Source organism: Cygnus olor, chromosome 11 (assembly GCF_009769625.2).
Source record: "Cygnus olor isolate bCygOlo1 chromosome 11, bCygOlo1.pri.v2, whole genome shotgun sequence".
Taxonomy (NCBI): Eukaryota; Metazoa; Chordata; class Aves; order Anseriformes; family Anatidae; genus Cygnus; species Cygnus olor.
Genome location: NC_049179.1, coordinates 11,206,471 through 11,219,443, shown reverse-complemented (window position 1 = coordinate 11,219,443; position 12,973 = coordinate 11,206,471). Strand labels below are relative to the sequence as shown.

General features: G+C 52.9%; 4 non-coding genes across 4 annotated transcripts; all 4 read left to right on the top strand.

Moving 5' to 3' along the window:
• Positions 1–111: 111 nt before the first annotated feature.
• TRNAS-AGA lies at positions 112–193 on the top strand. The gene has a single exon. It is a non-coding gene; the product is annotated as a tRNA-Ser (tRNA).
• A 1,438-nt stretch (positions 194–1,631) lies between these two features.
• TRNAM-CAU lies at positions 1,632–1,703 on the top strand. Its single transcript has one exon. It is a non-coding gene; the product is annotated as a tRNA-Met (tRNA).
• Positions 1,704–2,137: 434 nt separating this feature from the next.
• Positions 2,138–2,209, top strand: TRNAG-UCC. Its single transcript has one exon. It is a non-coding gene; the product is annotated as a tRNA-Gly (tRNA).
• A 910-nt stretch (positions 2,210–3,119) lies between these two features.
• On the top strand, positions 3,120–3,191 carry TRNAQ-CUG. Its single transcript has one exon. It is a non-coding gene; the product is annotated as a tRNA-Gln (tRNA).
• Positions 3,192–12,973: the final 9,782 nt, after the last annotated feature.

The window sequence follows — 12,973 nt, the reverse complement described above, 5'->3', positions numbered from 1 at the left end:
TGCAGGTCCTCTGTGCACTGGCTTTGGGTGCAGCCTGTCCTTGAGAGTGCCAGGGAGCTGGTCATCATTGCACAGGGCACTTGATGATCCCAGCAGAGCTGGCTGGAGCAGGTAGTTGTGGCCGAGTGGTGAAGGCGATGGACTAGAAATCCATTGGGGTTTCCCCGCGCAGGTTCGAATCCTGCCAACTACGGCATGCAGTCCCCTTTTGGTCTGCCTGCAGTGACCGTGCTGCTGCCATGGGATGCAGGCCCCCAGGCACAGTCGTGTTCCCCCAGCTGCACAGGGCCTTGCCAGAGAACACAGCAACTCCCCCTTGCTCACTGGGAGTCCTTGTCCTCGCCTCCGCCCCAACACTGCCTGAATGGACAAGTAATCCTGATCCCATTTAGCAGTCAGGCAAGAATTGGACACAGAAAGGGCCACTGATGTCCAGGGGCTGTAGAAGAAGTCCTTCTGTGAACAGAGTGGCCTCACCCTAAAGGGAAGACACTTCCTAGCTCTGAGAGCAGTGGATCCTCGTGGATCTTGGCTGAAGGCCAAGGGGTTCTAACGGCTGACCCCCTCCCTCCCCAGCCCTTGCACACACAGGGACGACCTTTCCTAGGGGTCTTTCCTAAATTTGGCATAAAGCTGAGATGCTGAGGGGTGCGGTCTATCCTGTCTGCTTCTCCTCTGAGGAAGAAGAGCAAGTGCAAAAGGACGTGTGGTGGGGACTGTGGCATCCATCAGACTACTCCCCGCTGTCTCAGGTGCTGACCCGTGTGCTAGAAAAGAGCAGGAGGCTTCGGAGAGGCCGTCTTTTGGTCCCATGGCCAGCTGCTCCGGCAGCAAAGGCCCTGGGAGGAAGAGGGGCTGATGCTGGTAGCCTGGCTGTGTTTGCTGAAGTGGGAAGGGATAGGACAAGGGATAATACCCTGAGGTATTATCACAAGGAGAGAGCCCTGAGAAGGAAAATGTGTGTAAGGCCCATACTGGTACCTGGCTTGTCCCCTGCAGTTGTCCCACTGACGGTCACAGAGCCGCAAAGGGCTAAGGGACAGCTCAAAGGCTCTGCCCTGAGCCATACCCACTGCAGAAGGCAGGCAGTCTCCAGCAGCACTCCTTCTATGCCCAGCCCTGTGTGTCGTGTTTGAGCTTTATCTCGTGTGTCTGGCTGCTGTGTGCCGGGGCATGTAGACAGGCCAGGGAAGCAGCAGGCAGAGGCAGAAACATGCAGGCCTGAGCATGGCCACCTCGTTCCTCGTCCCCCATGACAGGCTCTACCAGGACTCTTCAGGGCTGGGGCTGAGGGCTTTCCGTGTGTGCCTGGCAGGCCCCTGCCCGGTGGCGGGCACAGCCCTGTGTCCGTCAGGGAGCAGCGAGGGCTGGGCTGCGTCACGCAGTCGGAGGAGCCATGCTCCGCAGGGGAGCGCAGCACAGGCAGGGGCAGGGCGCTGTCTGTCAGGGGGCACAGTCCCCATCACGGGGCAGCGTGATTTGCGGGCATGGTGGCGGCCCTGGTGAGCTGTGTGGAGAGCAGGTTGTGGGCAGCCTACAAAGCAGGCAGGCAGGTGCCCCATTGCTGCGGGTTTGGGTCAGGGCGCACCAGGCAGGGCTGGGTGAGGTGGGGGGAGAGGGGCTTGGGGGGGAGCAGAGTGGCGCAGCGGAAGCGTGCTGGGCCCATAACCCAGAGGTCGATGGATCGAAACCATCCTCTGCTACAGCCTTTAGTTGCAGGCTCCTGTCCCAAGCTTTTGTGCCGCTGCGGCCCTTCCTCTCAGGCCAGGCTGCCGTGGAGCAGCAGACATACCACAGCCCTCAACTCTGCCCAGGATACGCTGGGCTGGCGGCTCTGCTAGCTATGCTGACACTGTCACGGTTGCACACTCCCCCTACACATGCAGAGCACGTGCACGGGCAGCCTGCGTCAGAGCCGATGGAGAGCAGCGCCAGCAGCAGCAGCCAGGGAGGCAGCAACGGGCCTTGCAGAAGACGGAGAAGACAGAGGTGCTTCTGGTAGCTGTGCCTCATCCCTGTCTTCCAGAATGAGACAGAATGGCAGGGGCCCCCCGCAGGTTGAAGAAGCGGGTGGCTGGAAGGAGGAGGCCGTTGAGTTGGTGAGCTGCAGGAGCCTCAGGGAGGCACACAGACAGATGCGTTGGTGGTATAGTGGTGAGCATAGCTGCCTTCCAAGCAGTTGACCCGGGTTCGATTCCCGGCCAACGCACCCCAGCTTTTCTTCAGCCAGGCTGCAGAAGCAGTGTGTCGTGCTCCAAAACCACCCCATTTCTGTCCTGACATCTGAATGCCATGTGCCCTGGGGCATCGAGCCTTCCTTACCTCCCCAGAGCAAGGTGCTGCCTGGTTTCTCTCCCAGGGACGAGCACCCCCATGACGAGGATGCTGCAGAGAAATGCTGAAGCAGTTTGGTGCTGCAGCAGGTGGATGGCTGTCCTTTATGGCTCAAAGGCCTGTCTGGGTGTTCTGAAATAACACCAACTTGAATGAATTTACTCTCTTCTTCATCCTCTGTATTTGGCATCTCTGTGGAGCTGGCTGGTCAAATTTCAGGTTTCTTCAGCTTCAGAGAGACTGCTGGTGTGTACAATGCCCATTGTCAGAGCAGAATGATCTTTCCTCTGAGGTTGGGCTTGAAATACTCTTTTGCACAGTCGTAGCCAGGACTGCACATCTCGGCATCCCTGTGTCCCCAGGCTGCGCGCAGAGCCACTGCCATACTATACTGAGACTCCGGCATGTTTTAGACCTTCTGAATATAACTGGAAGTGGATGCAACAATGTTCCTGGGAAGAAGGAAGGGAGATACACACTCCGCACTCAGGAGATACCACTCTGCCACCTTTGCAGGCAAATTTCTTTCTACTCTGGCAGTGCACCAAGCATGGGGATTGACTCACAGGCATGGGAGAGGGCAGGTTTTGCCTGCTGTTTTTCCAGTGGAAAGAGTTAGGATGTCAGGAGAGAGGGCACCTGAGTGCCATCAGAGGAAGAAGGCATTCGACGTTGTGCAACACATAGGAGGGTGTGTTGTGTCATCCTGGCAGCTCTTCCTTTTGTTGAACCTCGTGCTATGCTCCATCACTTGCTCACAGCAGGGACAGAGCATGTGTCCAGAGGGTCCCATGGTGTAATGGTGAGCACTCTGGACTCTGAATCCAGCGATCTGAGTTCAAATCTCAGTGGGACCTCTGCAGCTTTTGGCACCCAGACTCCTTTCCTCACTGTTTTTGCACCTTATCAGACCAATGTCTTCCTGTTGGAAGAAAGCAAATGGAGGCAGGAAGAGAACAGACCACCACGAGTCTCCAGCTATGCTTCACAAGGTCTTTAATGAGAAGGTAGAAATGCAGTGGCACAGTACAGAGGCCAAGAAGAGCGTTTGCAGGGTTCAGGGAGGCAGAGAGAATGGCCCATCCATCTCAGGGATGTCTGCCCCAAATGGGATGATCCCCGCGCTTCAGCAGTTGAAGCGGCAGAGTGGGGAAGGCAGACACAGCCCTGACCCTCCCAGACCAAGGGAGCCCCCAGAAGAGATGGGAACCCCCCCAGTGCTGAGGGAGCTGCCAACAGCAGCTGACAGAGAGGATCCCACGGCGGTGCTCTGAGGGAAAGAGGTGAGGATGGGGCCCGGCAGGGTCACCACGACCGGGGAGGCCTCAATGACAACCGTTGAGTCAGCGCACCGGGCGACACACGGCTCACTGCAGCTGCTTGCAAGTGGGGTTGGGCCAGAGGCACCACAGGGGGATGGGACACAGGGTCTGAAGCAAGACATCTCTCGTCGAGGGAGGCAAAGCTGAAACACAGAGTAGCAGGGAGGGAACACAGACCCCAAGATCAGCCTTTGTCATCTCCAAAGCAGAAATCGCTGCAGTGGAGATTGGACAGGATGCACGGGGCTATTTGGTAAGAGTCCATCTGTTTTCAGGTGCTAATTCTTGCAGAGAGACACCCCTGCAGCTGACCCCCATCAATCTCCCTCTGCTTGAGAGGTCCCCACAGTCCCCAGCTCTCCAAATCCACCCCTTCCAAAGGGAAAGAGGTCACAGGCCCAAAACATCTGTATTGCAGTGCCAATCTGAGGCAGCCCAAGTTCCAAACTGAGTGGCCAGCATGACAGCAATGGGGCCCTCAGGGAGAGCTGGAGTGAACGCAGGCTTACCTCGTTCCTCAAGGAAAGGGAGAGAGAAGAGAAGTGGATGCAGAGCCTGCAGGAGCATGGTCTTTTATGCTGCATCCCAGAGCCCCATGGGAACAGAAACATTCCTTACTCATGAAGCATCAAAACACCTCATAGTTGCTTCCTTCAGAGGCCTTGTTGGTGGTTAAGAGCTTGCTTCTTTCATCTGACAGCTTTTGTTCCTGCCTCATACCACCCGACATTGAACTGACCTATCTGTGTCCCAGGCTCCTAAGGCCAATTACGACAGAGGTCTTAGGCTACCTGTGCGGGATTGTGTGATTCCATCACACAAACATCCTTTGGATTATCATTGACTTTGTGGTGAGCATGGGCACCAGTCATGGTGACAGTCAGTCAGTGAGGACATGAGAAGTCACCGCACAAGGGCATTCAGTGCCGAGATTGGAGCTAATTCTGCGAGACATTTATACCTGTGGTTCGTCACAGACATGCAGGAGACCGTGGAGTAAGGTCAGGTAGAAGACCAAGACAGCACATGTGGAGGAGCCATGGCGCATGTTTCCAAGATGTTTCAGCAAGGATGGAGTGTTGTGAAGTAGAGGAATTCTCCTGAAGGCAGAGGAGAGGACAACAAGGTCATTGCTGACACTCGTCATGCTCTGACAGAGCCCAAAGACAAAGTTCAATGAAAGTTCTGAAGCAGTGAGACCTTTCTCTCGGCCTTCACAGAAATGCAGCAGGTCAAGGCGTAGGAACGTGATCCAAGAGATGCCCACGTCCTTCCCTGAAGCTGACCCACTGTCCAATTGACCTGGTTTGCTCAACACATTTGTCCCACTGGCCAGAGGTCTGGCTGGCCTGCTTTTGAGGCGAGGCTTTCGGCACGGAGTCAAAACCTGACTTCTCTTTGTTCTGGGCCAGGGATGGAGCAGCCCCTTCCATGAGTTTCGAAGTCCAAAGTGTCTTGGGATCTGCCTCCCAGCACACATGACAGTCATCCTGATGTGGAAGAGCTGGGAAAATCCCTGAACTGCAGGCAAACATGAGTCACCCAGCTGCGGACAGCAGTGGACATGGTTTTTCGGCCTCAGGCGTGCCAGGAATAGCAGAGCTCCTAGTCTCACTCTTCCTAAAGTGCTGCTTTCCTCTCCAAGGGTGTCGTACCATTCCTGAAACAAGAGCTGCTTTTACGCATTTTTGTGATGCTGCCTCCCAAGGCATTGCCTTTGTGCAGCTGGTCCAGAGTCCACGCTACTCATGTTGGACTGGAAAGGACCTTTGGAGGTGAGCCACTCCAACCTCCTGTGCACTGCAGGCTTACCTAGATGAGGTTTCTCAGGTGGGACTCATCACCCTTCCTAGACCTTGCCCACCTCAAGGAGTTCTCAGGTGAGTCCTGCCCTAGATGCACTTTGTCAGTACTTTTTTTTCTCCTGCTGACTGGTTCAGCTGTTAGCTGCTTTTATAAGGTAAGAGTCATGAATCCACCAAAGAGGAACGCTTTCACCTGGGAACGGGCTGGCATGCTGGACTTCACTGCCAGCCAGGGGCTCTCCCAGCTGACCTTCCCAGGCCCTCAAGTGGGCCACCAGGAAGGAAGTGGCAGAGAGGATGTCAGCAGTGTTGAGCAGATCTCAAGGCCTGGAGATGGAGGGGAAATAAATACCACAATTAAACATGAAGCCTCCCTCCAGGATTGGCAGGAAACGGTGTGCTGGGACACACTTCCCCTTGTCCTTCCAGCACTTCTGCACAGGAGAGCTTTCTAGTCAGTGGTACGCAAGGATAACCAGGGCAGGTGGTGTTCAGTGCACGTACCCAGCCCTCATGCTCTCTGTGGTGCCAATTAGCACGCTCAGACCCCTTGGCTCATGGAGATGAAACCTAGAATTAGCTGTGGGCTTTCACACCTAGATGAAAGGACAGGCCTTAGAAAAGCTTTTCAAACAACAGCCCTGTCTCCTGTGAATAACCGTCACCACCCATAAAAAAACCAACAAACACAAGGACAATATTTGATCCATGGACCTAATTAGGAATTTCCACAGGGAATCAAAGGCGTGAGGGCATTTTCTGAGATGAGCTCCTACCCCAGGAGGTGGGACACCTTAGGTGCGGAAGCCCAAGAGCACAGCCCTCAGAGGAGCATGTACAGGAGGAATGGCTTGGCCTGAGCGTACTCCCCTGGATTTGGGCAAAGGGCAGGAGGAAGAAGCTGCTCAGGAGTGGGAGTGGAACCCACACCTCCCAGGGAGACTGCAACCTGAATGCAGTGCCTTAGACTGCTTGGCCCTGCTTCCTGTCCACAGCCCTGCTCCCGTCCCTGAACCTTCCCAGAGCCAGCCTGCCACCTTCAGCCTCCACCAGGCAGGGTTGTGGGGTGCACACTTGCCCTCCGTGCAACATGGGCCGCTGCCAGGCCACTGCAGCACCTTTGGGTACGTGGGAGCACAGGGAGGAAGAGTCCCTGGCACAGGGGCAGCACACTGCTAACGCTTCTCCCTAAGGCCAAGGCAATCCTTCACAGCAGCAACCAAAGGAGGTGCCAGCAAGCGTTGGCTCTGCACGTTCAACGTCCTGCCAAGGGGCTCAAGGCACAAGTGTACTCTTCCCCTGACTCCCTCCTTCCCTCCAGAGCCTGTGGAAATGCAAAACCAACCACTTGGCTGACAGGGCTGTTTCATAGCCTAGTTGTGGGGGAGCAAGGGTGCTTCCTTCTGCCCTGCGCGGGCCCCAGCTGGCTGGCTACAGAGGGCTCTATGACATAAAGCCCTAGGGGGAAGGCTGAGACAGTCTCACGGTGTCAGTGCACAGGAAAACGCTTGGAGAGTCAACGAGAAATGACAGGATATGGGCCGAGTGCTGAGCAATGACTGAGATCCAGTGTCACAGGGATGAGGCTCATTTGCAGCCCTTGGAGCAGAAGAGGGAGAACACAACTCTGTCTTAGCCTTGCGGCTTCAAAGCTTCTCTGGAGTGTTGGGTTGACTCCTGATGCTGTGACGCTATGTTGGACTGACTCCTAAACTGTGTGACAGTTTATGGCAGAGAAACACCACCACCTCTACGCTGACAATCCAACACCATCTTCCCACTATTGCTGCTGCATAGCTGGTTTTAGGCATCTCAGAAAGGGACCCACCACTCTCCAAAGCTGAGCCAATGAGCGATGTTGGTTGTGCTTCTGTGATAGCATATTTAAGAAAGGACTGCATCCTGTTGCAAGGACTATGTTGGAGTGGTTCTTGAAGAAATGCATTGTGTTGGAATCCCACATTGGATCAGTTTGGGAAAGACTGCATCCCATGACTAATATCCCATCCCATAGCTACCAGCATCAGTGTCTGTCTCCACATAGGTGCCCTTGCATTTTCCGTGGAAGCAGCAGAGATGGCAGGTGAGCAGAAACAATTTTGTGTGTAGAAACAATTCCATATGCCATATAGCAGTGTGAGGCCAAGGTGCTGGGAGGTGCATCCTTATCGCTGGGTTTCCATCAGTCAAGGGGCCAGGAAGCCTGTCAGCAGGTGCCCATTTTGGCCTGATGCTGGAGGTCCCCTGAGCAGAGCTTTGCAAAAGGATATGGGCAAAAGGCAGGAGAAAGGAACTTGTCAGGAATCGGAGTCGAACTTCTGTGAATAAGCCAAAACTGTCATCACCCAAGAACACACATATGGACAACATTTGATCCTAGACTCTAGTTAGGAATTTTCACAGGGAATCAAAGGCTTTTGTTTAAAACTGCAACTGTGGCAAAGAACGATTGCCAGCCAAATCACACCAGCTTTTTACAGAATCACAGAATGGCCGAAGTTGGAAGAGACCTCTGAAGATTATCTAGTCCATCCCCCCTGCCAAGCAGGATCACCTACAGCATGTCGTGCAGGATAGCATCCAGGTGTGTTCTGAATATCTTCAGAGAAGGTGGCTCCACAACCTCTCTGGGCAACCTGTTCCAGTGGTCTGTCACCCTCATAGTAAAGAAGTGCCCCCTCATATTCATCTGGAAGCTCCTGTGCTTCAGTTTGCGCCCCTTGCCTCTCGTCCTGTCTCTGGGCACAACTGAAAAGAGACCGGCTCCATCTTCTTGACACCCTTCCCTCAGATATTTATACTTATATACATTAATGAGGTCTCAGTCTTCTCTTTTCCAGGCTAAATAGGCCCAATTCTTTCAGCCCGTCCTCATATGACAGGTGCTCCAGTCTTCTAATCAACCTAGTACCCCTCCTCTGGACTCTTTCCAGTATAATCATAGAATCATTAAGGTTGGAAAAGACCTTCAAGATCATCTGGTCCAACCATCATTCTACTACCAATGTCACCCACTAAACCATGTCCCTAAGCACCAGGTCCAACCTTTCCTTGTACACCCCCAGGGGTGGTGACTTCACTACTTCGCTGGGCAACCTGTTCCAATGCCTGACTACTCTTTCTGAGAAAAAATGTCTCCTAATTTCCAACCTGAACCTCCCCTGGTGCAATTTGAGGCCATTCCCTCTAGCTCTATCACTAGTTATCTGTGAGAGGAGGCCGATTCCCCAGCTCCCCACAACTTCCTTTCAGGTAGTTGTAGAGAGCAATAATGTCTCCCCTGAGCCTCCTCTTCACCAGACTAAACAACCCCAGTTCCCTCAGCCGCTCCTCAAAGGAGTTGTGTTCCAGGCCCTTCACCAGCTTCGTAGCCCTTCTCTGGACACACTCCAGGGCCTCGATGTCCTATATCCCTCTTGTACTGGGTAGCCAAGAACCGGGCACAATACTCCAGGTGTGGCCTCACCAGGGCTGAGTAGAGTGGGAGGATCACCTCCCTTGGCCTGCTGGCAACACTCTTCCGAAGTGCGCCACAAGATACTGTTGGTCTTCTTGGCCACAAGGGCACACTGTTGACTCATGGTCAGCCTGCTGTCCACCAGGACTCCCAGGTCCCTCTCTGCAGAGCTGCACTCCAGCAGGTCACAGCCAGGCTGAAGATGCAGTGTGTCATGCTCCAAAACCACCCAACTTCTCCCAGCGTTTGCATGCCAGGTGCCCTGGGGCATCGAGCCATTCTCCTTGCCACCCCAGAACATGGTGCTGCCTGGTTTCTCTTCCAGGGCACCCCCATGAGGTTGCTGTTGAGAAATGCTGTAGCAATTTGGTGCTGCAGAAGGTGGATGGCTGTCTTCCGTGGCTCAAATTCTCACAGGCCTTCATGTCAGGCTGCTGTGGTGTAGCAGACGCAGCACAGCTCTCAGCTCTGCCCAGGAGACACTGGCTCTCCCAGAGACAAAAGTATTTCTGCCTCCCATCAGGCAGCTAAATCCTCAGCTCCCCAGCCACAGGTGAGAACCTCTACAGTTCTGCAGTTGGGGACTGGGTCAAGGCTGGGGCCAGTCTGAGAAGGACCAAAGTGATGGACTCTACCCCTGGTGGGCTTTTTCTCTTCTGGTCTTTTTGCTGCCCTTCCTACTTGTAGGTCCAGCCAGGAGCAGGGCTGAGAAGGTATTCCCAATGGACACTTTATGGTCTATATGTGTCAAAGTTTTGGCAGTCTGGGGAGAGGGGCTGCTGCAAGGTAGCCTCTGTGAGAAGAAGTAGGGGGCTGCCCTGTGCTGGTTCCAGCTGACACAGATGGTTCTAGCTCCACAATGGACCCTTCAGGGAACACAGATGAGCCAACAGCAAAGTTTGTGGTGCTTCTGTGAGGACACGCTCCAGAAAACACTGGGCAGAGAGAGAAGGTAGAAAAAAAAGTGAGAATAAATGGAGGGAAGACCAATTCTCACTGTGCCACTTGGCTGGGTCAAGGACTCTGGTATGAAGGAGTGAAGTTGAGCCTGCAAAACTGCAGGTAAGGTGGTGTTTTTTATGTATGTTTTTATTTGCTCTCCATCTTCCTCCATCTTTTTCCTTTCTCTAGTTCTGTCTGGTTAAACACAGGTTTTTGTCCCCTTTAGAGGGAATGCCAATGTGTATAATGCCTGTGTTCAGAGCACAGCATTATTTCCTCTGAAGTTCTCTTGCTTGACAACAGACCCTGCGAATCAATGTTACTTAGTTTCAAACTCTCTTTTGCACAGTCATAATCAGGGCTATATGCCTTGTCATCCCTGTGTCCCCAGGCTGTCTACAAAGCCACTGTCTTCTGCCTTTCAGCTAAAATCCTGTGGGACAAAGGAAACACAAGGAAATTCTCTCAATTAGACCTCTCCATGAAGGGGTCAAAACTTCTCAAGAGTAAGTTTGCAGGGTTGCTTAAAGAAGAAAACACTGTTCTCTGTGCTGCACACATTTCTTGATGGCAGGGTTATTGCAAATTAAGAAATGCAGGCAAGCACACGTCCATTTTTTTTCTGACCACCTCATTAATCATCACCACAAAGCCCATTTTTTCCCTCAGTTTTCTTTCTGCCACGAACATCACTCTCAGCAGATGCCATGTTGCCACCATTGCTGACAACAGGAAACAATGGTTTGGAATGTTATAATGGATCTGTTTTCACCTGAAGCTTGCTGTCTCCTACAGCCATAATCCTAGCATGTTAATAGTCTGCTTTTTCAGAATCTGCAAACTTATGGAAGTGGTAGAGACCAAAACTTCCAAATTGATAAATATGTCAGCTTACCCAAAAAGCTTTTGAAGTAAATCCAATAACAGTTGCAGAGCTGAGCCCACCAGAACCGGGTTTGACTGTGATAAAAAAAACGTCAGTGAGGTGGTGGACTGCCTCAGTGGGAGGCCACGCAGAAGCAGCAAGCTCAGGAGGGCCAACATCTGGATGGAAAATCTTATGCCACTGGGCCAGGGGACTGACAAAAGCTGACAGGGCCATGCCATAGCCAGTGCTGCACCTCTAGGCAACATCTGAGATCCATAAGGTGTCTGTGTCTTTCCTTTAGAATGAATGATGAGGCTACTCTGTTCACAGAAGGACTCCTTCTACAGACCCTGGTCATCAGTGGCTCTTTTTCCATTCACTTCTTAGATAGAGATCCCCCAAATTATTTCTAGTCCATCGCCTTCACCACTCGGCCACAACTACCTGCTCCAGCCAGCTCTGCTGGGATCATCAAGTGCCCTGTGCAATGATGACCAGCTCCCTGGCACTCTCAAGGACAGGCTGCACCCAAAGCCAGTGCACAGAGGACCTGCACCATCAGCCCAAAATGGCACCTGCTGGCAGGCTTCCTGGCCCCTTGACTGATGGAAACCCAGCGATAAGGATGCACCTCCCAGCACCTTGGCCTCACACTGCCGTACGGCATACCCTGACACAGAGAATCGTTTCTGCTCACCTGCCATCTCTGCTGCTTCCACAGAAAAAGTAAAGACACCTGTGTGGAGACAACCACTGGTTGTAGTAGTTGTGGGATGGGATATTAGTCCCCACTTTGCTTCTCCGATTCTTCTCAGGGAGATGCCAAGCAGTGGTGTAAGGGAGAGGTGGACCTCCAGCCTCTTGAGGACATAAGGTGGTGTCAACCCTTGGGCAAACTCTACAACTGCCCTGCAGGTTCATGCAGTGACTCTTGCGAGAGTGAGAAAAATCTCTCAAAAGGGTTTAGTGGAGACTGGGTGAGGAGGGGCAGTGGAAAAAGAAAGGGGAGGTCTGTGTGACTGTGCTGGCTTCCCACTGATGAGCAGCTAAGCTACTCCTCTTTGCTCTATAACTCCCCCTCCTCAAACGAACAGGGGGAGAAAATGTGATGAAAAAAAGGCTCATGGGTTGAAAGAAGGACAAGGAAATACCTCACCAGTTTGGGCCATGGGCAGAACAGACTCGGCATAGGGAGATTAATGTATTTGATTGCCTATTGCTAATCATAGACTAGAGAAGTTAGAAAGCAAAAGCAAATCAAAACCAGCTTCCCCCCCCCACCCACCCTCTTCCACCTTCTCCCCCCGAGCAGTGTGTGGGAATAGAGAATGATTGGTATGCTCAGTCAATAATGTATCATCTCTGCCAACACTTCATTTTCACTCATCTTCCCCTGCTTCAACATGGGGTCCCTCTCATGGGATGCAGTCTTTCACAAACTGATCCAATGTGGGCTTCCAACACAATGCAGTTCTTCAAGAACCACTCCAACATGGTCCTTACAACAGGATGCAGTCCTTCAGGAACAGACTGCTCCAGATTGCGTCCCCCACAGGCTGCAGCTCCCACCAGACACCCTGCTCCACCAGGAGCTCCTCTCCTCGGATTGCAGTTCTGGCCCAGAGTCTGCTCCTCTGATGGCTAACAGTGGTCTGTAACGTCCTTCGGGCCATATCCACCTGCTCCACCGTGGTCTTTTACACGGGCTGCAGGGGGACAGCTTGCTCCTCCATGGTCCTCGTATTTGCTCAGGCAGGACATATTTCATTCTCCCAGACTACTTTCTACTCTTTCAGCTTGAGCAGCCAATTGCAGTGTTCAATGCCCACTTGCTCAGCATGCGTCCCTTGATTTCAGACTCTTCATCACATTTTCAGAGGATAACTTGTTCCTCAGGCTCTTGTGTTGCCCTTATCAATTGTATCTTCTGGCTAGCTCTGGTTCTCAGTTGCCATCTTCAAGGATGCCAGCTCCACTTCTCAAGGTTGCCCCTGCTTCCCAGGCCATGTTTCAAGGCCGGCAGTTCCCATGCTGGGGGACTATTTCTCCTGCTATTGTTCAGCAGTCTTTCCATGCAAGTAGGTTCTCATCATAGACAGATAGTATCCATAACCACCGCCATCAAGGGGCAGGTGGCAGGTGAGATGTGGTGGCAGAGGTATGCCATGGGAGTGTAGCTGCCTTCCAAGCAGTTAATGTAAGTTTGGTTCCTGGCCAATGCAAAATTTTCTTCTGCGAGGATGCA